This window comes from Diabrotica virgifera, chromosome 10 (genome assembly GCF_917563875.1).
Source record: "Diabrotica virgifera virgifera chromosome 10, PGI_DIABVI_V3a".
In the NCBI taxonomy this organism is placed as follows: Eukaryota; Metazoa; Arthropoda; class Insecta; order Coleoptera; family Chrysomelidae; genus Diabrotica; species Diabrotica virgifera.
In genome coordinates this window covers 27,036,254-27,060,025 of record NC_065452.1, presented here as the reverse complement: position 1 = coordinate 27,060,025, position 23,772 = coordinate 27,036,254, and the positions used below count along the sequence as shown (strand labels likewise).

At 33.6% G+C, this 23,772-nt stretch overlaps 1 long non-coding RNA gene across 1 annotated transcript in view; it reads left to right on the top strand.

The window, feature by feature from the left end:
• LOC126893306 (uncharacterized) overlaps positions 1-21,016 on the top strand; it is a 217,402-nt gene extending 196,386 nt beyond the window's left edge. Inside the window, exon 2 of the long non-coding RNA XR_007701130.1 lies at positions 12,713-21,016. This is a non-coding gene — a long non-coding RNA (uncharacterized LOC126893306). The remainder of the gene's footprint in view (positions 1-12,712) is intronic.
• The last annotated feature ends 2,756 nt before the right edge of the window (positions 21,017-23,772 follow it).

Sequence of the window (23,772 nt, the reverse complement as noted above, 5' to 3'; positions counted from 1 at the left end):
GCTAGACAGCTAAACTGTCATTGTATACCGGGTGTACGAATCAAACTGTGTTTTTTTCTCAAAGTTCGCATCACCCTGTGGACTATTCTAGCATTTATAAAATACTGAAATTAAAACCCAACTACAGCCTCTGGTTTTCTTAACATTCTGTTTTTAGATTCATTCGCTTATGTTTGATAATAAAAATTTAGGTACTTTAACAATTGGCCATGTTCGTCATCAGTACAGGGTGTTTCTAAATAAGTGCGACAAACTAAAAGGGGTAACTTTACATGAGAAAATAATGACAAGGTGCTTTATAATCATATGTCCGCAAACGCTTCGTTTCCGAGATGTGGGATGTTCAATGTTTTTTTACAAACTGACGATTTATTTTAAATCCAGTTAAGATATGCAAATCAAATTTGGTGGGTTTTAAGATGTAATTATTGCACATTTTTGACATACAATTAAGAATTTTAGATTCACCATTGGCGTGCATAAGGGTAATATGATCGGTCATATTACCCCGTTGCGCGCTAATGGTGAATATTAAATTCTTAATTGTATGTCAAAAAATGTGCAATAACTACGTCTTAAAACCCACCAAATTTGATTTGCATATCTCAACTGGTTTTAAAGCAATAAATAAATCGTCAGTTTGTAAAAAAACTTGAACATCCCGTATCTCGGAAACGAAGCGTTTGCGGACATATGATTATTAAGCAAACTGTCATTATTTTCATGTGTAAAATTACCCCTTAAAGTTTGCCGCACTTATTTCGAAACACCCTGTACTGATGACGAACATGGCCAGCTTTTTTATTATCCAACATAAGCGAATGAATCTAAAAACAAAATGTTAAGAAAACTTGAGGCTATAGTTGGTTTTTAATTTCAGTATTTTATAAACAGTATAATAGTCCTCAAGGTGATGCGAACTTTGAGAAAAAACACAATTTGATTCGTACACCCGGTATACAATGACAGTTTATCTGTCTGGTAACAATATTATTACAGCGATACTGTTAATGAATAAGGCTATAACATGGTAAAAAAAATCACTTAAATCGGACAACAGGTTTAGGAAATTCGAGACATCAAAAATGACCAAATTTTCAATGGATCGATTTTTTTGCGCCCGAGCGCATTTTGGAAAGTTAAAAGATCTTTTTAATTTTTCCAAGTTGGCCGGCACTGATTGATAAATAACAAAAAAATAATTTTACCAAATCGCTCCTGAAATTCTGAATTTTGATTAATAAGGGCGTAAATTGATATAAATAAATCTAAAATCAAATGGGAGTATGTGAGTCAAAGAGAGAAAAGAGATTTTGTGAATCGCCAATTCATAAATCTTTCTTCGGGTATTAAGGCAGATTCTTACTCTTTTTTTATAGATAATAAAATTTGGTCAGCCGTACAAAAGTATATAGTTCCTCTAGACGGCTTAGTTCACGCTAGGTTAAGCTGTTTTCAATATGCACTACACTAATAGTATTTATAAATAGCAGTTTTACGAATTTCAAAAATGTGATTTCGATAAACTTTAATTACAATTTACGCCGGTATTAATCAAAATTCAGAATTTCTAAAAAAACTACTACTTCTAATACATGTCCGTTTATAACGTTATCTGCCGTTTCGGACTTCCAATCGTCACTTCGCCCGGTTGTTCCACTCTTCTATTTTTCTTTCTCTTTTCTCTTTGTCTAGTCCTTCGCTCCAACTTTTTCTCGGTCTACCGCGTTTTCTCTTTTCTTCTGGTTGCCAGTTTAGTATTGCCTTTGGTATTCGTTGTTGATCTATTCTATCTCTTCTAAATCTTTCTGCTGCTCTTCTCCCATTGTGATGGCTTTTCTACCTGCCGTATGTCTTTCTCTTATGGTTTTTTCATGTTCCATCGTGCGAAATATTAATTCTTAGATATTTCTAGTCATAGCAGTGCTTTATCGGTTTATCTGGTTTACTTTGTATTGACTTCTTGATATATCGCAATTTTCAATTAATTTTTGGGCCATATAGTTTAAATCGTCATAATCACTATTACTTGATCGTCTGCAAAGTTGAGCGTATTAGTCTAATCGCAACACAGGGGGTTCCGTGGGCACTTTTAGCTCGCCGCGATTTGATGGTGCTATTATAGGTTTTTTAGGTCGCTGAATCCAGTGGAAGTGGTCTGGAAGCCCAAATGTGGTGCGTTTAATTGTTATTAACAAATTATGGTAAAATTAGTTATTTTTCAGGAATTATTAGAACCCCTGTAAATAAATTGATAGTGTTAAGGTCTTCTTTGGTGTATTTTTGGTCGCTGAATCGAATGCGACTAGCAGCGATTACTCAAAATATGTTCTTATTTTGTTAATAACAAAATAATTGTTTATTCACCGAAAAGCTAGAAATAATGCGCTATCTACAGCAAGTTTGTAGTCTTTTTCATAGTATTTTTAATCGACTGCCACTAGTCGTGATAACTTAAACCACGTTCCGACTTTGTTATTAATAAATTATTGCAAAAATAATGATTTATATTACGTTTAGTCACGGGTCTTGCTCTAAATTAAAAAAAAACCACTTGTATTGACATGAAATTTTACATACACCTAGCTAACATGTCAAACAAAACACGTGATATTGTGCTGATGTGTGCTTTTACCCTGGGGGTGAGTTTCACCCCTTTTCGGGGTGAAAAAGAAACCTTTAAAATAAGTCCGGAAGTGGATAAACTGATTAATTCTAAGCAACTTTTGTTCTATACAGTTTTTTTACTAAGTCAATACTTTTCGAGTTATTTACGAGTGATATGTTCATTTTTCAACAAAAAAACCACGTTTTAGACGGTTTTTCGCAAATAACTTAAAAAGTAAGTATTTTTTCAAAAAAAATTTTCTTAGCAAAAATATCGACTATAAAACAGTGAAAAAAATGGTGTATGTGCGAGGTCCGTAGACACAGCAGAAGCGGAGTTGTGGCTAATGAACAACAGGTTCATATTCGTCGATTTCCAAATCGAATATTTCAACATAAAATAACCAAAAAATGACGCACTTTTTGAGGAAAACTCATTATAACTTTTTTAAAGTTTTCAAAAAACCTTTATTCTCGTTTTTTGAAAAACTAATCTAGTATCAAAAATAAGCAAGTTACGCTCAAAATAAAGTTGGCCCATTAAAAAAAAACGGGAAATTAGCATCTCAAATGAAATTAATCGTTACCGCTTCACAAGTTGCTTTACTTATGTTGTATTTATATGATCTGTAAGTTTCATCAGTTCGAAAGTGCTTATAAAACCATCAAAAACGTGTTTTTTTTTGTTGAAAAATGAACATATTCACTCGCAAATAACTCGAAAAGTATTGACTTAGTGAAAAAACTGTATAGAACAAAAGTTGCTTAGAATTAATCAATTTATCCACTTCCGGACTTATTAAGGTTTCTTTTTTCACCACCGAAAAGAAGTGAAACTTACCTCCAGGATAAAAGCACACATCGGCACAATATCACTTGTTTTGTTTGACATGTTAGCTACGTGTATGCCAAATTTCATGTCAATACAAGTGGTTTTTTTTTAATTTAGAACAAAAACCGTGAGTAAACGTACTATAAACCGTTATTTTTGCAATAATTTATTAATAACAAAGTCGGAACGTGGTTTAAGGTATCACGACTACTGGCAATCGATTTAGAGTATAAAAGTACTATGAAAAAGAGTACAAACTTGCTGTAGATAGCGCAATATTTCGAGCTTTTCGGCGAATAAACAATAACAAAATAAGAACATATTTTAACTAATCGCGAGTAGTCGCATTGGATTCAGCGACCAAAAATACACTAGAGAAGACCTAAATTTATATAAAAATATAAATTTATTTACATGGCTTCTAATAATTCCTGAAAGATACCTAATTTTACCATAATTTGTTAATAACAATTAAACGCACTATATTTAATCTTCCAGACCACTTCCAATGGATTCAGCGACCCAAAAAACCTATAATACCACCATCAAATCGCGGCGACCTAAAAGTGCCCACGGGACCCTCTATGTTGCGACTAGACTATATATCTATAGTGTGCTATAGTCTTGGTGAGTGGCATTTTCATTGTTCTACATTTTTGATTCCATTTTTTAAAGCACTTTCGAGGTATCTTCTTAACTTTAAGACCTTTGTACCAAACCCTGTTCTTCTCCTTAAACTCTAATAAGTCTTGTGGCCTCAACGAAGGCCAACAGTTTTCTTATTGGTAGTTTTAGGTCTCTTCTGGTTCAAACCTCATTTGACCAGTGAAGTCCTGTGTTACATCACCTAGCACACTGCAATGGCATAGTATGTGTATGGCAGTTTCTTCTTTCATTTCGCACTTTCTGCACCATGTTTCATTCACCTTACCTAGTTTGTATAGGTGATTTCTTGAACGACAATGTCGAGTCACCATTTGAGTGGCCGTTTTGATCTCTCGTTTATTGAGGTTCATCAAACTGTTCGAGAGTTTTTTATTAATATTCTTGATTATTTTTTTAGTCTGGATTTGCCCTTGAGTGGTTCTCCATTTATTTTGATGATTCTTTATCAGCCATTTCTGAACCTCGTTTTTCGTAGCATCTTTAGTGATGCCACAGAAAGGTTCTGGGCCTTCAAAAGTTTCTGTCGAGCTTTGTTTCGCTAACATATCTGTTCTTTCGTTCTCATGCACCCCTTCATGACCTGGCACTCATATTAAAGACACTTTGTTGTCTTTTGCCAGGTTGATGAGGAATCTTTACAGTTTCTCACCATTTTTGTTTTATTGAGTGGGTTCTTTACAGTCAGAATAGCCGATTGGCTATAGCCGATTGGCTATCTGTGTAAATGTTGATTCTCTTAGCTTTAGGGTTTTCATCAATGATTTCATCAATGCAGGCCACCAAAGGAAAAACTTCAGTCTGGAACACAGTTGTATGTTGACCTAGGCTGTAAGATTTATTATATTTATTATAGTTGCACGTTTGCCCAAATTTTCCTGATACAGTACCATGACCAGTTTTAGATCCATCAGTGAACCATATTAAGTTCCCATTAATGTTTGAGACTTTTTGTTCTCTAGATGGTATAAGTGTGTTAATTTTCTCAGTCAAGTTTAGCTCTATTTAGTTGGGTGAGAGGCATCATCCTTGCTTCAATCCCTTTGATGTTAAAAATCCTGTTATAATTTGTGACCTTGTTTTTATTTTTGTTATAGGCTGATTGTATAGTACTTTGACGGCTTTTATTAATTCTATATTAATATCCTTAAATAATTAAAATCTTACACCTAAAATAACTAAACTTACACAATTACATTATCCTACTGTCTTTTGCTGTTTGTGATACCATATTCTTTTTCTGTTGTACTATTACTATTACTTATTAAAAAATTAGCCCGATAAAAGAACAATCTGACCAAAATAAAAATAAAGAAAGAATGAAAATTTGGGAATAGGTAATTAAAATTGTCTATTATTATATAAGAAAAAGTTTACAATTCTAAACCCCTCCATTTTACAAAAATTGGGCAATAAGGGTTGGCTTTTCATTAAATGTGCTGTATTTTGGAAAATAATGCAATAATCAAAAACATTATTTTTTCGTAAAAATTTATATAATCATTTAAATTAAAATTTCTTTTAGATTTACGTTCTAAAATAGCTATATAACACTTATATTCAAAATTGCACAGCATAGTTCATTCACTAAGGGTAAAATATTGCAAAACTTCCAAATTTTAAGCAACCAGATTGACATAAAATTTGGCATACACATAGCTAACATGCCAAAGAAAAAAAGTGATATTGTACAGATGTGCGTTTCTGTTCGGGTTCGGGGGTTAGTTTCACCCCTTAGTGTGGGTGAAAAAAAATATGAAGGGTCAGGGGGAAGAACGATGAATGTCTATCTGGAAGCATTTTCGGTAAAATGAGAAACAGAGTTACATATTCATTGTTTTTCCCCCTTGCGTCCAATCTTGTGACGTGGTTTTAAGTCGATTATCATCGTTATTTCTCCTTGGCCATTCACAGGTTGATAGTACTCATTCTAAGCTAACAGATTGCACAAAAATCTCAAAATGACCAAAAATTGACATTCATCGTTTTTCCCTCTGACCCTTCATATGCTTAAACTAAGTCCGGAATTGGATAAAATGACTAATTCTAAGCAACTTTTGTTTTATACAGTTTTTTCACTAAGTCAATACTTATCGAGTTATTTGCGAGTGAATATTATGTTCATTTTTCAACAAAAAAAACCACGTTTTTGGATGGTTTTTCGTAAATAACTCAAAAAGTATTTTATCGAAAAAAAATATTCTTAACAAAACTATAGCTTATAAAAAAGTGAAAAAAATAGTGTATGTATGAATTCCACAGACCCATAGTAGCAGAGTTATAGCTAATGAAAAGTAGGTCCTTATTTGTCAAATTCCAAATCGAATATTTCTACGTGAAATAACCAAAAATGGAGCACTTTTCGGGGAAAACTCATTTCAACTTTTTTAAAGTGTTTAAAAAAAGATATATTTTTGTTTTTTTTTTTAAACTTCTATCATTAAAAGTAAGTGAGTTACGCTCAAAATAATGTTGGCCCCTTTTATTTTTTGGTAAAAGGAATCGTGAAAATCACCCCCTAATTAGTATCCCAAATAAAATTAATCGTTACCGCTTCACAAGTTACTTTGCTTATGATTTTTTATATACAAAAGTTACTTTTTATACACAAGTTACTTTACTATATACATATATTATTATATATTATGTTATTCTTTATATGATCTGTAAGTTTCGTCGGTTCGAAGTGCTTATTTTTGAAAAGGCTCTAGTTAAAATGGCTTGAGCGAGTCACTAATCACGAATGTATGCAAATTTTGAATAGCCCTACCATAATCAATTTTGGTCTAACAGGAAAACAAAAAATCCAGAATATTCAGAAAAGCCAAACGTACATTTGATTACTCTTTAAGATCTTTGGTGTCACTAATAATTTTTACGTTATTTAAAAAAAAATAAAAAAAATTAACTTTAAAACCAAATTTTTTCAAAAATGAGCACTTTGAACCAATGAAACTTACAGATCATATAAACAATACATAAGTAAAGTAAGGTAACGAATAATTTCATTTTTAGATGCTAATTTGGGGGTGATTTTTACGATTTTTTTATAAAAAAAAAAGGGATTAACTTTTATTTTGAGCGTAACTTACTTACTTCTTGCACAATTTTTGCAAAATGAAGGGGATGTAGAAATGTAAACTTTTTCTTATACAGTATGTCCCTGTAAGTTGTATCCATATCGTCCTATTAGAGGTAAAACTCTTAACTACACTTTTCAGAAAGTGGAGAAAAATCGATTTAAAGGTACAAATTGTTTTTTAAATTCACCTGACTTGAATATTGTAATTTTTTTAATGCAACTTTAAAGAATAAATAAAAACAGATATTTTAAGCCATATTTCGTCACAGGAACTATGATACAATCCGCATTAGATCAATTATTGTACTTATTGAGTTTTTCCATAAACACAATTATTGGATATTGATATCTTATTAGAGGTAAAACTCACTAACTACACTTTGTACTTGATGAGTTTTTCCTTGAACACAATTATTGGATATTGAGAAGTTAATGAATTTGTCTCCATAAAATCTCGCTTACTTACAACAAACGAACTATCAAAAATAACAGTTTATTATTTAAAAAATGAACAATAAATTTCCTCCTTCGAAAGTAAATGCAATTCTGTCGGCATTTATGACAGCCACAAAAGTCGCCTGCTTAATTGAAAAATAGATTATGTTACCCTTTATGTAAGCTAGCATGGTTACAAAGAAATTTAATCTCATATTTCTTTTATCAATCGCCGAACAGATAATGCACACAAATATAATGTACAGTTTGTACAGTTTCAACAATACAATGTAACACACAAGTCGCCTGCTTAATCGCAAAATAGATTATGTTATCTAATGTATTTTTTGAAAGATGACTAAGTAAGTACCGATTCTGCATTCCAGATTGTAAAGAATAATTCACTAAGTGCAATAATAAGTTTAAATGAGTTTTTCCCTGAAACCGAAATTCACAATAATGCACTTAGTGAATTGTACCATAAATTATCTCAGCAATTAGAAGGGTTAGAGCCCCAGGTGACTTCTCCAGAGCTGGACAGTACCGTATTGAGTTCAAATCGATGAAAATGTCAAAATCTCAAAAAAGTGCACTTAGTGAGTTTTACCTCTAATAGGACGATATGGAAAACTTTTTTATTATTAATTTTACGAAAAAAAAGTTATTCTTCATAAAAAGCTCTGCATGGTCCAAAACCTAAGATTCAACCATTAGATATCAAATTTTATGAATATTATACGAGGTATGTCAAAAAGTTTGAATTTCACTCGAGAGTAAAGTAGCTTTATTTTTCACAATATTGAAAATTGCTATTATGAAAAGTTGTTTGGAATTAAAAACTATATTCTAATATGCAATTATATCCTTCTAATTGAAAAACATTTTTTTTGAAAAATTATGGATAACTAACATTATTTTCAGTAATTTTAATTCTAATAACTCTTTTATTATTAATTTTACGAAAAAAGTGATTCGTAATAAAAAGTTCTGCATGGTCTAAAATACTCTAAAACCTAAAATACAACCATCTTATGTCAATTTTATACGAGGTGTGTCAAAAAAGATAAATTTAGATCAAAAGTAAAGTACCTTTATAGTTCAAAATATTTCAATAAGAAGGATGTAATTACATACTGAAACATGGTTTTTAATTCTTAATAACTTTTCATAATAACAATTTTCGATATTGTGAAAAATAAAGGTATTATACTCTTGAGCCAAATTCATATTTTTTGACATACCTTGTATAAAATTGATAAAATTTGACATAAGATGATTGTATTTTAGGTTTCAGACCATGCAGAACTTTTTATTAAGAATCACTTTTTTTCGTAAAATTAATAATAAAAGAGTTATCAGAATTGAAATAACTGAAAATAATGTTAGTTATCCATAATTTTTCAAAAAAAAAATTTTAATTAGAAGGATGTAATTGCATATTAGAATATAGTTTTTAATTCCAAACAACTTTTCATAATATCAATTTTCAATATTGTGAAAAATAAAGCTACTTTACTCTTGAGTGAAATTCAAACTTTTTGACATACCTCGTATAATATTCATAAAATTTTATATCTGATGGTTGAATCTTAGGTTTTGGACCATGCAGAGATTTTTATGAAGAATGACTTTTTTTCGTAAAATTAATAACAAAAAAGTTTTCCATATGGATACAACTTACAGGGACAATTATATAAATAGGTACATATTTTATACTTTCAACTACGTATTCGCAAATTTTCATTCTTCCTTTATTTTTTTAGGTTTTTGTAAATTTTTGTGTTCTTTGATGGGGCTAAATACTTATACTTTCTGTTCTTGGAATCAACTGAAAAATCTTGGTTCTTAACGCCTTACATGCAATACAATCGCAACGCAATAATTTGTGCCTCTCCTGCAAAATATTGATAATTGTATAGTTATTTTTTTTGTTCTCAATAGTAGTTGTGCTTGTCTTGATCAAGTTGTCAAGATTTTATAATTTATGCGTTAAGTACCACATCTATTTCATATGAATGTTTCAATGTCAGACCGTGTCTATGTTTCTAGTCTTCAAGGTAAAAACATAAAAGCAACCAAAAAATCACATTATTCTAAAATATGCCCTGATAAAAAAAGTAATTTATATTTATAGTAAACACCAAAAAATGTTTTGTGGATGTTTTTGTGTCTTGTAAATGATTGTCTATAAAAGGACCAAGCAAATGCTTCGTAGCAAATTCACATTAACTAGCTTCAAGAGTAAACGAGTAAACTAATAACTAATAACAAACAACGAGTTCTTTAAATATTTACTAAAATGGAAACAGAAATAAATTTTTATTTTCAAAGCACTATCTTAGCTTCAATACCAATATGTAGGTACCCACAACCAAACTTATATGGAATCGCCTGATATTTCTTATTATTTCGTGCGAATTTAAAAAAAACGAACACACGAAGTCAGACAATATTTATTTTAAAGCAATGTAGAAATCAAAACATAACAATTAAATAAAACAACAAAGTACCTATTTAAAAAACAAATTGAAACTACTTGTTTTAAAGTCAATAGCATAAAAAATTTCAATGCAAAACGAATAATGTTTAAATTGTTTTTATTTTTTTTTGTTTTGTTTTTTGTAGTCAGTGTTATCAGCTCTAGTCCTTATGCCAAGCTTCAGTTTGCGTGGGCACGCTCCTAATCAAATTATCAACATTTTGTTGTGGTAGGTTGCTCCTATCTAACCATTTTAAATACCTACGATGTTGGATAAACGAGACACTAAATCCGGATGAAGAAATTAAAACTCGTATAGAAGTTGCAAGAGGAGCATTTATGAAACTTAGATCTATTCTGAGCAACTCTCAGCTGAACTTACAACTAAGAATCAAGTTCCTAAAATGTTATCTGTATCCTGTATTACTATATGGATGTGAAACCTGGATCATGAAGGTTAAGATGATGAACAAATTAGAAGCCTTTGAGATGTGGTCGTAACGTAGAATGCTCAGAATATCTTGGGTTCAACGCATTTCAAACAGAGAAGTCTTAAACAGAGTAGGTCAAGGCGAAGGTGACTTAATGAAGATGATAAAAAAGAGAAAACTTGAATATCTGGGGCATATAATGAGGTAGCAGATACAGGATGCTGCAGTTAATACTCAATGGAAAGATCGACGGAAAAAGAGGAATTGGTCGAAAGAAATATTCATGGCTCCGAAACCTTCGTCAATGGACTGGCTTATCAGCAGATCAATTGTTACATGCCGCACAAGATCGAGAACGATATCGGCAAATTGTTATGGAAGCTACCCACGCCTAAAAATTTGGGCACGGTACTTAAAGAAGAAGAAGGTTGCTCCATTATTCAAGATCAGCTTGTACTAGCCGTGCGATGTTTTGTGGATTATCCCGGCGAGCCCTAATTTTTCTTTTAAGCATATCCCACAAATACTCTATAGGGTTAAGCTCGGGTGAACAAGCAGGTCATTCCAAACAAGGGATACCTTTTGCTTCAATGATGTCTCCTTTCTACAGAACAACAGTCAATTAGTCGATGGAGGATCTACCCGCAAATCAGTAATAGCATTGATTAAAAACTAGGTACTATATAATATAAAGTGTGTAGTTTTTAACTACACTACTACAAACTGTGTAGTTTTTAATCAGTCGTAATAAATATGTTGTTAAAGGTCAGATTTAAATAGACGTTGTATATTTTGAGGCCATGAGAGCCAGAGTGGCCTAACTGGTAAGAATCAAAGAAATATTAGAAGTTAACAATGTCCGATTGTTTCAATAAGTGTATGTTGATTGGTCAACATACAATTACTAAAACAATCGCACTTTGATAGCTTCTGATAATTTTCTCTGCTTATGTAAAGTAATGTTCTTATCAGTTAGGCCACTCTGGCTCTCATGGCCTCATTTATAACAAGTAACATTGATTTTATTTTTGTTTCCATTGCAGTCTATACTCTACTGCTACTATAAATTCCTAGAATAACTCTCTTATTCTCTAATTTCTGTTAGTTAACACTATAGCTTTTAAATCACTAAAAAATAATCAATTTTAACGTCGGCATTATAGATATCAAGCTAGTGAAAACTATGTGAATTTGCCTTTCAAAGAATCTGTTGGGTGTATGACATTATTAAATGTACATTGAAATTGTATACTTGTTACTGCCATTTTTAATGACTTAATCCTAACAGATTGCTTGTTAGTATAGTTTTTAGTGTAAAGTGTAATTGTCATTTTGATCGAGTCATATTTAATATAGAATAAGTTTATTAACATATTTTCATTTTCTTTGAAGCTGACACTCACCATACATAAACAAATAATTTCAATACATCATATATTTTATTGGTTTATAATGGATTTCCTTGCAAATTATCCTTTTTTGAGGGTTGCCTGTAGCTACTGTGTTGATGGAATAGTGATGCGCAAGTAATAGCTCTTATTCAACTTTCAACCTTACCATTTGTCCAGAATTGAGTTGGTACACCCTGTTGACGACCGAGTAGAACTCTATTAAACCTTAAATCCCTATTAATCTAAAACGGCGAAAATATCGTTTTTATATGCTGAGTAGGAAACAGAAGTACACAGGAGAGAGAGAGAGAGAGAGAGAGAGAGAGAGAGAGAGAGAGAGGGGGGTATGCTTTATTGTCAAAAATTTTTTTTACAATTTGTGGACAAAATAAAAAATACAATAAAAAACAAAAAATAATAAAAACTACAGACAAAATAATAACAGAAACAGACACTAAATAAATGGCGTGAGTTATACTACTTAAATACAATTTTATAGTTATTAAGTACACATTAAAAATTTTTAAAAATTTTGCAAACAATATGTATACAACGTCAGAGCAAAAAGAAGGCGAACGAGGAAAAGGGAAAGGGAAAGTAAATCTAAAGATCTATGCCGCTGCAAATATGTACAAAAGTACTCGAAAGTAATAATCCTGCAAGTCAATTTGCTGAATTCAAATCGTTTATAAAAAAGTCATTCACTGTATAAAAAGCTCTCTCAAGCAAATAAACTTTCAAGGCCTTGCGAAAAGCGGGAAATGCTGCAATATATTTGATGTTAGATGACAGGTGATTGTACATTTTTCTCGAATTGTATAGTATAGAGCACTTAAGGCAGGTTCTTGCATTTGTCGATTACGAGAAAGCTTTTAATTCTGTAGAGTTTGAATCAGTACTGGAAGCTCTAAAGCAAAGCCGAATATTACAGGTGTACGTCATTAATCAAAAACATCTATGATAGCGCTACATCAAGTATACAACTACACGAAGACACAGACAAATTCCGCTTAAGTCGAGGAGGAAGACAAAGAGACAATATTTCACCAAAATCGTTCACGGCAGCTCTAGAGTCAATATTTAAGAATATTCAATTAGTCCAGAGAAATAAGGTTTTTGTCGGGACACTTGAGCAGCCAGGTTGCAAATGGATTTTTTGGGTACTATATACCTAATACATTATAAATACAAACATGCCCGTCACAGTTCGGACGAGAAACTTAGTTATTAATAAATAAGGGTCAAAAATGGCAGTTTTTTCGTTTAAATCGCTACAGGTAAAAATAGGGTAATTAAATATCTTATTTATAATATTTTTCTTTTTGTAGATGAGCCAAGGTTTAAAATGGCACTTTTTGAATTTTGGTCCGATCCTTTTTTGTTTCGGAAAGTGCAAAATAAGACTAAAATTTCAAAAATAAAAAATGTGCTATAACTTTTGCGAAAATGGCCTTAAGACTTTCATATTGCACAAAAAGTTGAGTCAAACATTCCGTATAATGTACAAAAAATTTTAAGACGATTCGTCAATTAGTTTAAATTTTATTCAATTTGTTTATCGCAAAGAGCTTTTTTCGCAATGTTATTGTTCAGAAAATAATAATGACATAGCAATTCTGTGGAAACCACATACAAGAATAATAGTTATATTTTTAAAGTATTGAAAAAAATCATTAAAAAGTCGTTTTTATCACTCCGAAAAAAGTTTAGTAAAATAGAGTCATTTTTGGCTTCTAAACAATTTGAATAACTTGTTAATATTGACTATAGAGTAAATCTACTTCAGGATTTCAAAAGCTGGTATTTTTATACGAATTTTCAGAAAAAAACTTTTTGCCCAGGTTAATTAGGTTCAAAGTTAGCCACTTTTATTCTTTAATTTGTAGTTACTTCTATATACATCAAATTCTCCTGTAACAGTGTTAGTTACCATACTACGAAACGGCTTGGCCGATTTTTATAAAATTTTACACGTTTATCCTGTAGGACGTTGAAGAGGTTTTAATCTATTTTTATACCCATAAGTTATAATGGGGGTTGCCCCCCTGACATTTTTTTTTATTTTTTTGGACAAAATTATCTACCTTAATTTTATATGATGTAGAATTAAAAAATAAATACAACCCTTAATTTTCATTCTTCTATCACCAACTCCAATTTGTTAATAGCCATCTATATATTTACATCTTTAAAATTCTCCTGTCACAGTGTTAGTTTCCATACTCCTCCGAGACCGCTTGACCGATTTTTATGAAATTATATATGTATATTCGGTAGGTCTTAGAATCGGTCGTAATCTATTTTTCATATCCCTGAGTGATAAGGGGAGTTCCCCCTAACATTTTGTAATGTTAGGTGGGGTTGTGTGTACATAACGTACCCTATAAGACTACGAGTACATACAAATTTAAAAAATTATGATCAAAAGCCATCAACAAGTTGCAGCGATATTAATCGCAGCATATGTTTGCAGATTCAGTTTCATTTTTTGAGTGCACGTATTTTAGTAATTCCCCTCCACCGACCACGAATTAATTCCGTTCAAACGCCATTTTTAAAGCTTTATTAACCACTCTGTTGAGGTTCAAAGTTTACTCAAACTTTTACACATAACCTATACAGGGTGTTTCATTAATAATTGTCCATACAGTAACTGGAGAAACCTTAGCACAAAATACGAAGATTTAATCTAAAACACCTACATAAAATGTGGTTCCTTACTGAGTTACAGGGTGTTTTATCTAAAAATTTAAAAACTATTTTTGCTCAGCATTTTAAAACTATTCGATGTATCCTTTTCATACTTGGCAAAAAGTGCGACTACTAGACACCCTACTAAATTACGATAAACAAACGTTTCTAGCTACTACCAGAGGCGTACGACAGGGGATGGTGAATGGTTAGCCTTTCTCAAATTCTAGGCCACTGGAGGAATTACTATTTTCGTACCATTTTTAGATTCTCCAATACTTTCTACGTAAATAATATACTCTTCATTGGTATCGATAAAGTCATTAGTTTTCGAGATATTTGAAGTTAAATATGAAACGGCACAGTTATTTTGATTAATTTATGTTATTATGATTCATATGATGAAAATTTAAAAATTATTTGTACCCAGTACTTTAAAACTATTTGGCGTATCCTTATCATACTTGGTAGAAATTGTAGGTACTGTAAAACCTACTAAATTAAGATAAATAGACTTTTCTAGCTACTACCAGAGGAGTACGACAGGGGATAGTGGCTGGTTGACCCTTCCCAAATTCTACGCCACTGACGAAATTGCTATTTTAGTGTACATTTTTGATTTTGCATTACTTTTTATGTAAATAATATACTCTTCATTCGTAACGATAAAATAATTAGTTTTCGAGATATTTGAAATTAAAAATGAAGCGACACAATACATTAATCAAAATAACCGTGTCGTTTCATTTTTAACTTCAAAGATCTCGAAAACTAATGACTTTATCGTTACGAATGAAGAGTATATTATTTTCATAGAAAGTATTGGAGAATCCAAAAATTGAACTAAAATGGCAATTTCGCCAGTGGCGTAGAATTTGAGAAGGGTCAACCATTCACTTTCCCCCGTCGTACGCCTCTGGTAATAGCCAGAAACGTTTGTTTAACATAATTTAGTAGTGTGTACAGTACCTATACTTCCTGCCAAGTATGAAAAGGATACGTCGAACAGTTTTAAAATGCTGAGCAAAAATAGTTTTTAAATTTTTAGATAAAACACCCTGTAACTCAGTAAGGAACCACATTTTATTTAGATGTTTTAGGTTAAATCTCCGTATTTTGTGCTAAGGTTTCTCCAGTTACTATATGGACAATTATTAATGAAACACCCTGTATATCTTCAACTTCGAAATGGCTCTAGTTAGGTTGCATAATTGTTATAAACAAAGTAGCCGTCAATTAAATAAAAAAAGTGACTAACTTTGACCGTAATTAACCTAGGCGAAAAGTTTTTCTTTGAAAATTCGTATAAAAATACCAGTTTTTCAAATCCTATTGTAGTTTTAGCCTACAGTCAATATTAACAAAGTTATTCAAATTGTTTATAAGCGAAAAATGACTCTATTTTAGTAAAATGTTTTCTGAGTGATAAAAATGACTTTTTAATGATTTTTTTAAATGCGTTGAAAATGTGACTATTCTTCTTTCATGTTGTTTTCACAGAATTGCTGTATCATTATTATTTTCTGAACAATAACATTGCGAAAAGAAAGCTCTTTGGGATAAACAAATTGAATAAAATTTAAACTAATTGATGCATCGTCTTAAAATTTTTTGTGCATTGTATGGACTGTTTGACTCAACTTTTCGTGCAATATGAAAGTCCTTAATTCAGTTTCGCAAAAGTTATAGCAAATTTTTTATTTTCGAAATCTTAGTTTTATTTTGCAATATACGAAGCAACAAATAATCGCACCAAAATTTAAAAAACGCTTTTTTAAACCTTGGCTCATCTACTAAAAGAAAAATATTATAAATAAGACATTTAATTACCCTATTTTTACCTGTAGCGATTTAAACGAAAAAACTCTCATTTTTGACCCTTATTTGTTAATAACTAAATTTCTCGTCCAAACTGTGACGGGCATTTTTGTATTTATAATGTATTAGGTATATAGTACCCAAAAAACCCATTTGCAACCCGGCTGCTCAAGTGTCCCGAACATGGTACATTTTTGTCTTATTTCCCTGGTGTAAATGGCAAGATACGGGCATCAATATAGGTGGAAAAAAATTAAATAATCATCTGAGGTTTGCAGACAATGTTGTATTAATCGTAGACAACTTAAAAGATACAGTTTCTATGATACATTCGCTTAAAACTCTGAGAGAGCACGATTAAAAATAAATTTTTTATGACAAAACTAAACTGATGGCAAATCTCGTAATGAGTGGAAATATAGCTATACCGGTTGGTGAATCGTAAAACGGGCCATAGGAAACTCAATGTAAAATTCTAAACTGTCGAATTCCTGCTTCCCTAATTATTTTACATCAAAAGTCATGAGAGAATATTTGTAGAGGATTGAAATCTGTATTAAAATCAAAAGTTAAAATTGTTCTACGATTTAAACGCATTCCAAAATTTTGAAAAATATAATACATTTGCACAGTAGGTATGTGTGTCAAAGTTAGGCCACACGTTACTATTTAACTGACAGTGCTCACACCATTGACTGAATAAAAAAATCTTTATTACTAATACTTTCTCCGCAACTGAGGGTATCTTATCAACTGTGTTTTTAAACAATAAATGATAAAATAAAAATATTGACAGTTTAAAAAAAATGTGAAAATAATAACTTCATTGTGACCCATTATTGCACTGTGCTTGGCCTAATTTTGGGCTGAAAAACTGAAAAATGTATTACGTTTTTACAAAATTTTGGAACATGTTTAATTCGTAGAACACTTTTAACAGTTGTTTTCAATACAGATTTCAATCCTCTACAAATAGTTTCTAATGACTTTTGATGTAAAATAATTAGGGAAGCAGGAATTCAACAGTTTAGAATTTTACATTGAGTTTCCTATGGCCCGTTTTCCAATTCACCACCCGGTATATATAACACCGGTTTATAGCGTCCTGTGCCTTCCGATTCCTATTTTCCAGCCGCGTCGATCTGTCCATATCTGTCCTGGTTGTAGATCTCTCTCAGACATTGCTTTCTGGATTCCACTTATCCAGGTAGTTTTCGGTCTGCCCTTTTCCTTCTTTCCGGGGGTTGCCATTCCATTATTAGCTTTGGGAGTCGATATTCCTCCATTCTTTGTACAGAGCCATACCAACAAAGTTTTTTTTCTTGGATTTATTCTATTATGTTTGTTTTCCTATGCATAATATCTCGTACTCGTTCATTCGTTGTGTGTGGGACTCTAGAGATGCAGGTCGATCTTCGCCAAGAGTCCATTTCCAGTGCGAGCAACTTCTGTTCGCTTATTCAGTTGCCAGGTTTCACATCCATACAGTATTACGCTTTTAAAGATGCTATTACATAGCTGTGTTTTCTTTTCTTTTGATATGGCTTTTGACCAAAATAGTGAGTTCAAAGCTCCTATTATTGTCTTTTCTTTCATAATTCTTTCCTCTGTTTCGAATTATGTCCTTCCACTTTGTTGGATTCTCGTTCCAAGGTATACATAATCACAGCTTGGCTCAATAATCATATCCTCTAGTTCTAACTCTTTTTTTTCTCCTCCTATACACATTTATTTGGTTTTCTCTATATTGACGTATAGACCTCATATTTTGTATTCTCATTTTGTATGTCATAAATATTAGATCATCTTTATCCTGGGCAATCACCACCTGATCATCAGCAAAATGTAGTGTGTATAGTGTTGAGTCGTCGTTTAGCTGTACCTATCCCCATGCCAGAACATGCTTTCCGCCATTTATTCAAGACCTCATTTATATGGATTTTAAACAATGTAGGCGATAAGCTGCATCCCTGTCGTAGACCCTTATTCACCAGGAAGGTATCGGATAATCTGGTGTTGATTTTTATGTTTGCTTGAATGTTGTTATAGAATTTTTGTAATACTTTTATTAAAGTTATAAAAGTAGATGATTTTTCCATTTGTTTCAAGCGAAAGGTTTATAACCAATGTGTTTTACCCGTACAAACTTATGGAGCAGAGACTTTAACACTAACGCAAAAATCCGAGAATAAACTCAGAGTTACATAACGAACCATGGAACGTGTAGCGAACACTGAAAGGAACTGAGGAAGGCCTGTGCCCACCAGTGGACGCGATTGGCCGATTGATAGGAAGCAGAAGATCCATTAGAATCAAAAGTCTTCTGTATTGGGGAAGGCAATGGGAAATCACCTTAATTAATAATTAAGTAGAGGACAAGCAAACAGGGCTTCCCAGGCTGTAAATCAGCGAAATCCCTGCTTATTAAATATGCACAAAAACCTCAAAATTGCGACAAGGAATATTAAGAAATATTGAACAGGAGATGCATAAACTTTGGAGAAATATAAAGAAAGGAAGAATCTATTATTCGGAAAACACAGATATGGAGTCACCATTACACCAGCAAAAAGTAAAGGGCTTAAAGTCAATCAATGACAAAAATCTGGATATTCTAGTGGAAGTATTCGATAAATTGTATTACACAACAGAAATCATCATCGTCAAACTTCTTCTTCTTCTTCCTCAGCTTATTCCTTTTCAGGGGTCGCTGTTCGTTACTCTTCTTCGCCACTCATATCTGTCCATCGGGTCTTCTTCACCTACATACCTTTCTCTCCCAAGTTTTATGCCACACAGTCCTTTCATTTTTTCCTCGGTTTGCCTCTATTCTGTCCTTCCATAAACTTCTAACAGCTCTATCCTTCGTTCCACATAGTTTTTATTTCTACGTGTAACATGACCAAACCATTGCAGTCTTTGTTCTTGAATATTTTTTGAGACTATCGTCACCCCGGATCTTCTCCTAATTAAGTCGTGCCTGCTTCTGTTCCTTCTAGTCTTACTCATCATCTGAAAACCCACCGTCACTGGAAAACTTTCAGCCAATCCCACATAAGTCCTTACTTTGACGTATGCTTCTTAATACGTATTCTTCACGATCCTTATGTACTTCTGAGGAACCCGTTTCTCTCTCATACATCTCCATAGCCGATGTCTAGGAACCATATCGCACGTCTTCTCAAGATCCAGAAATACCAAATGTAGCTCTCTTTTCTTCTCGCCATATATCTCTGTCAACTGTCTTAAAGCAAACCAGGCATCTGTTGTCCTCCTTTCTGGCATAAACCCAACTGTTGTTCTCCTATCGATGTATCTCTCCCTAAACTTCGTTCTCTCCCGAATTTTCAGTCCTGAATATCCCTTTTATCTTTATACAATGGTACCATCACTCTCCATCCATTGGGCATAATTTCTTCCTCATATATCCGACTCATCATTTTCTACAAAATATTAACTTCTTCCTCTCCTAGAGTCTTCCAAACCTTCACATCAAGTCCTACTGCTTTACCATGCTTCATCCTATTTAACGCCTCGACACTCGTCTGTCGCTATCCCCGGTGTATTACATTCTCATTTGGGATCCCGTATCCTCTGTCTCTCCTCTGGTGTTCTTCGTTTAGTAACTTTCTAAAGTACTCATACCATCATCATCATGGCTTACTCACTCCTTTCGGAGTGTTTGTCGCCCTTCCGGCTCTCTGATTCATTTGTTGCGGAGAATCAGTCCGCTGTTGTCTTTTTATTATTATAACAGCGTGTTGTGTGACTTGGCCTTGTCTACAATTATCCTTCATTTTTTCCGGTCCTTACATCGCTCCTTTCAATTGTAGTTTCTTAGCTTCTTTATGTCTCCTAAGACTTGATCTCTCCATACTGTTTTGGGTCTTCCCTTTGGTCTCTTTGTTGTTGGTCTCCAGCCGGTTATTTGCTTTAGCGTAGAATCTGGGTTAGCTCTTTCTATGTATCCCAGCCACCTGAGCCTTTACGCCTTCGCGAACTTGATTATGTCTTCACCCTAAATGGCTTCTCTTTTGTAGGGATTGATGTTATCAGACCGCAGTTCCAGTCACTCGGCATGCGTTTTTCTTCCCATATTTGTTCAGAGTACTCATACCGTCTTTGCTTTATTTCAACATCAGTTATTAGCACTTTACCATCCGTACTCTCATCTGCTCTACGTGAGTCAATTCCTTTGGTGACTTGTCCCTTGCTTTAAATATGCTATATAACCGTTTCCATCCCTCGGGTGTTTCCAACTCTTCATATAGTTGTGCAGACGATCTTTCCTTAGCAATAGCCACAGCGCGCTTTACTTCTCTGAGAGGAGTCAAACACGGATGAATATTATCACTAAAAATTTACTGTGAGAAAATAATATAGAAATCTATTGAACCAGAAGCAGCAGGGATAGAGTCATTTGTGAATTGTCAGATTGTGCTTGTAGGGTGTCATCCTCAAAGTAGTTACTAACACATATTAATAAAATGATACAATGTTCAAACGTTTTGTTGAATTTAATATACTATTTTTTTGTGCAATTATTTAAACTGTAATTTTATAATAAAAATAAAAATCTTATGTAGACGTTGAAATATTTGTGATCACACTACACTTTTTTAGTTTGTTATAATGTGTAAATATTTAAAGAAATTACCAGGAACAACAAAAACGAAACATGGGATGCAAATTGTAAAGAAGTTGACTGTTACATCGGAGGAGCGCGATCGTCAGCGGCATGGAAATTAATAAAAACCTTGAAATCCGGCACATCAAACAAAAGTCGAATACAGACCATCCAGATGGATGCATGGAAGGAGCATTACCCAAGGGAACTAAATGAAGACAGAGATATCTATAACACTGATTCACTCCAACGTATACGAGTAGACGGCGAATATGTAAACGTGGAAGAAGAACAAATACAACAAACACTTAAATCCATGAAGAACAACAAAGCATCCGGGCCGGAGAACATACCAGCAGAACTTCTAAAACACGGAACACCAAAACTAATAAGGTATCTTAAAATGCTATTCACAAGATACTTAAATGGGGAAGAAATCCCGAAGAGTTGGAAAGAAGCATGGATTACTCCAATTCACAAAAAAGGTCCAAAAGCTATTTGAGGAAACTGCAGGTGTATCTCGGTCACTGGTACCTTTAGCAGGCTGTTTGATAAAATCATAAAAAAATGATTGAACAAGAATACGAACCTCATGAAATTAAACAGCAAGCAGGTTTTAGAGCTGGAAGATCTTGCGTAGACCACATATTTACCCTAACACAACTTAATGAAAAGAAAGTTGTAAGAAGCCAGGAAATAATCTTTTATTTGTGGATCTCACAAAAGCATATGACACGATTCCTGTGAGAAATCTGTGGCAGTCTCTTGAACGATTTCCCTTAAATAGCACGATCATCACCGCAGTCAAACAATTATACAATAAAGCAACATCAAAAATCAAACTAAACACCACCTTATCAGAAGAATTTCCTGTAACAAAAGGATTACAACAAGAATGCTGCCTGTCTCCAATACTATTTAAGATCTATTTAAATGAAGCACTAAAACACTATCTAATCAAAGAACTATCAAAACCTAGTCAAAAGAACTATCTAATCAAAGAAATCTTTAACTCCATCTTTAAAAGTATAGTGCTCTATGGATGCGAAACATGGCAACTTACTAAATCCCTGGAACGGCGCCTACTTGCATTCGAAATGGACTTCTGGAGAAGATCGGCTAGAACAGTGGTCGGCAAAGTTCGGCTCCGGAGCCGCATGTGGCTCTTTGGCTCCTTAGGTGCGGCTCTGGCACAAATATCTACGGACAGCGCAATATTTTCATTAAAAAAAACTTAAAAAATTTAGCCTTTGTCAAAAATCCTCTTAATCTACGATAACCGAGTTGAAATTGTCTCCTTTTGAAAATGGCATTACATTCATAATAGCTTTGAAATACCGGTTGATCAGGCAGGTTTCCGACCCAAAAGAAGCTGCGCAGATCAGGTTCTTTCACTTACCACATTTATCGAGGCAGGGTTCCAGCGAAAACTTAAAACTGCAGCCGCATTCATAGACCTAACAGCGGCCTACGATACAGTCTGGAGAGAAGGCATGATATACAAGCTCCTCCGTACAATCCCCTGTAAATTCACCGCTCGAATAATCAACAGCATGCTAGCAGACAGAACGATTCAAGTGGTCATGGGATCTAACATCAGCAGCCCAGGAAACTGAAGAATGGACTGCCTCAAGGATCTGTCTTGGCTCCTCTTCTCTTTAGCCTATACATCTCTGATATACCAGAAACCAGATCAAGAAAGTTTGGTTACGCCGATGACTGGGTCCTTGCAACAAGGTGTAAGTCATTTGAAGAAACAGAAGAAATCCTCACGGCGGACTTACACATAGTGGGAAAATATTTCCGTAAATGGAGGCTCCAACCAAACGCTACGAAAACAGAGGTTTCCAGTTTCCACCTAAATAAGAAGCTTGCAGGAAGAATACTCAATATTCAGTTCGAAAACACCACACTCGCCTACAATAAAACACCAAAGTACCTTGGGGTGACTCTTGACAGAACCCTATCATTCAAGGAACATCTGAAAAAAAAGCGGAAAAACTTAAATCCAGAAACAACATCATCCAGAAGCTGTGCGGCACAACATGGGGAGCATCGGCTTCCACCTTGCGATCATCTGCCTTGGGCCTAGTCTTCTCAACTGCGGATTACTGCTCTTCAGTATGGCTTAACAGCCCACATATACACAAAGTAGATGTCCAATTGAATAATACAATGAGAATGATTGCTGGAGTTATCAAATCCACCCCTACGCAATGGCTCCCAGTACTGAGCCACATTCCACCACACAAACTACGACGCATACACACACTAGTGAGTACAGAAAGATAGTAGGTAACGAGAACCTGCCAATCCATCAAGATATAGATGCCGCCAACGGTAACCGTCTACGCTCCAGACGACCACCAATAAAAACGGCAAAGGTTGCTGTGGAGGGTGAGTTCAATTTAACGACAACATGGACTCTAGAATGGATGGAACAACAAAATAGCAACTTACCCTGCATCACACAAAAACCACCAGGCTTTGACTTACCACGCAACACATGGTCTATGCTGAACCGAATCAGAACCCAACACGGCAGATGTGGTTACATGATGCACAAATGGGGTAAACGACCATCCCCACTCTGTGACTGTGGACAACCACAAACCATCTATCACATCACAGAACAGTGTCCCACAAGATTATATCATGGCAGGTCAGAGGATTTCCTGATGGCGACTCCAGAGTCGATAGACTATGTAAATAAGTT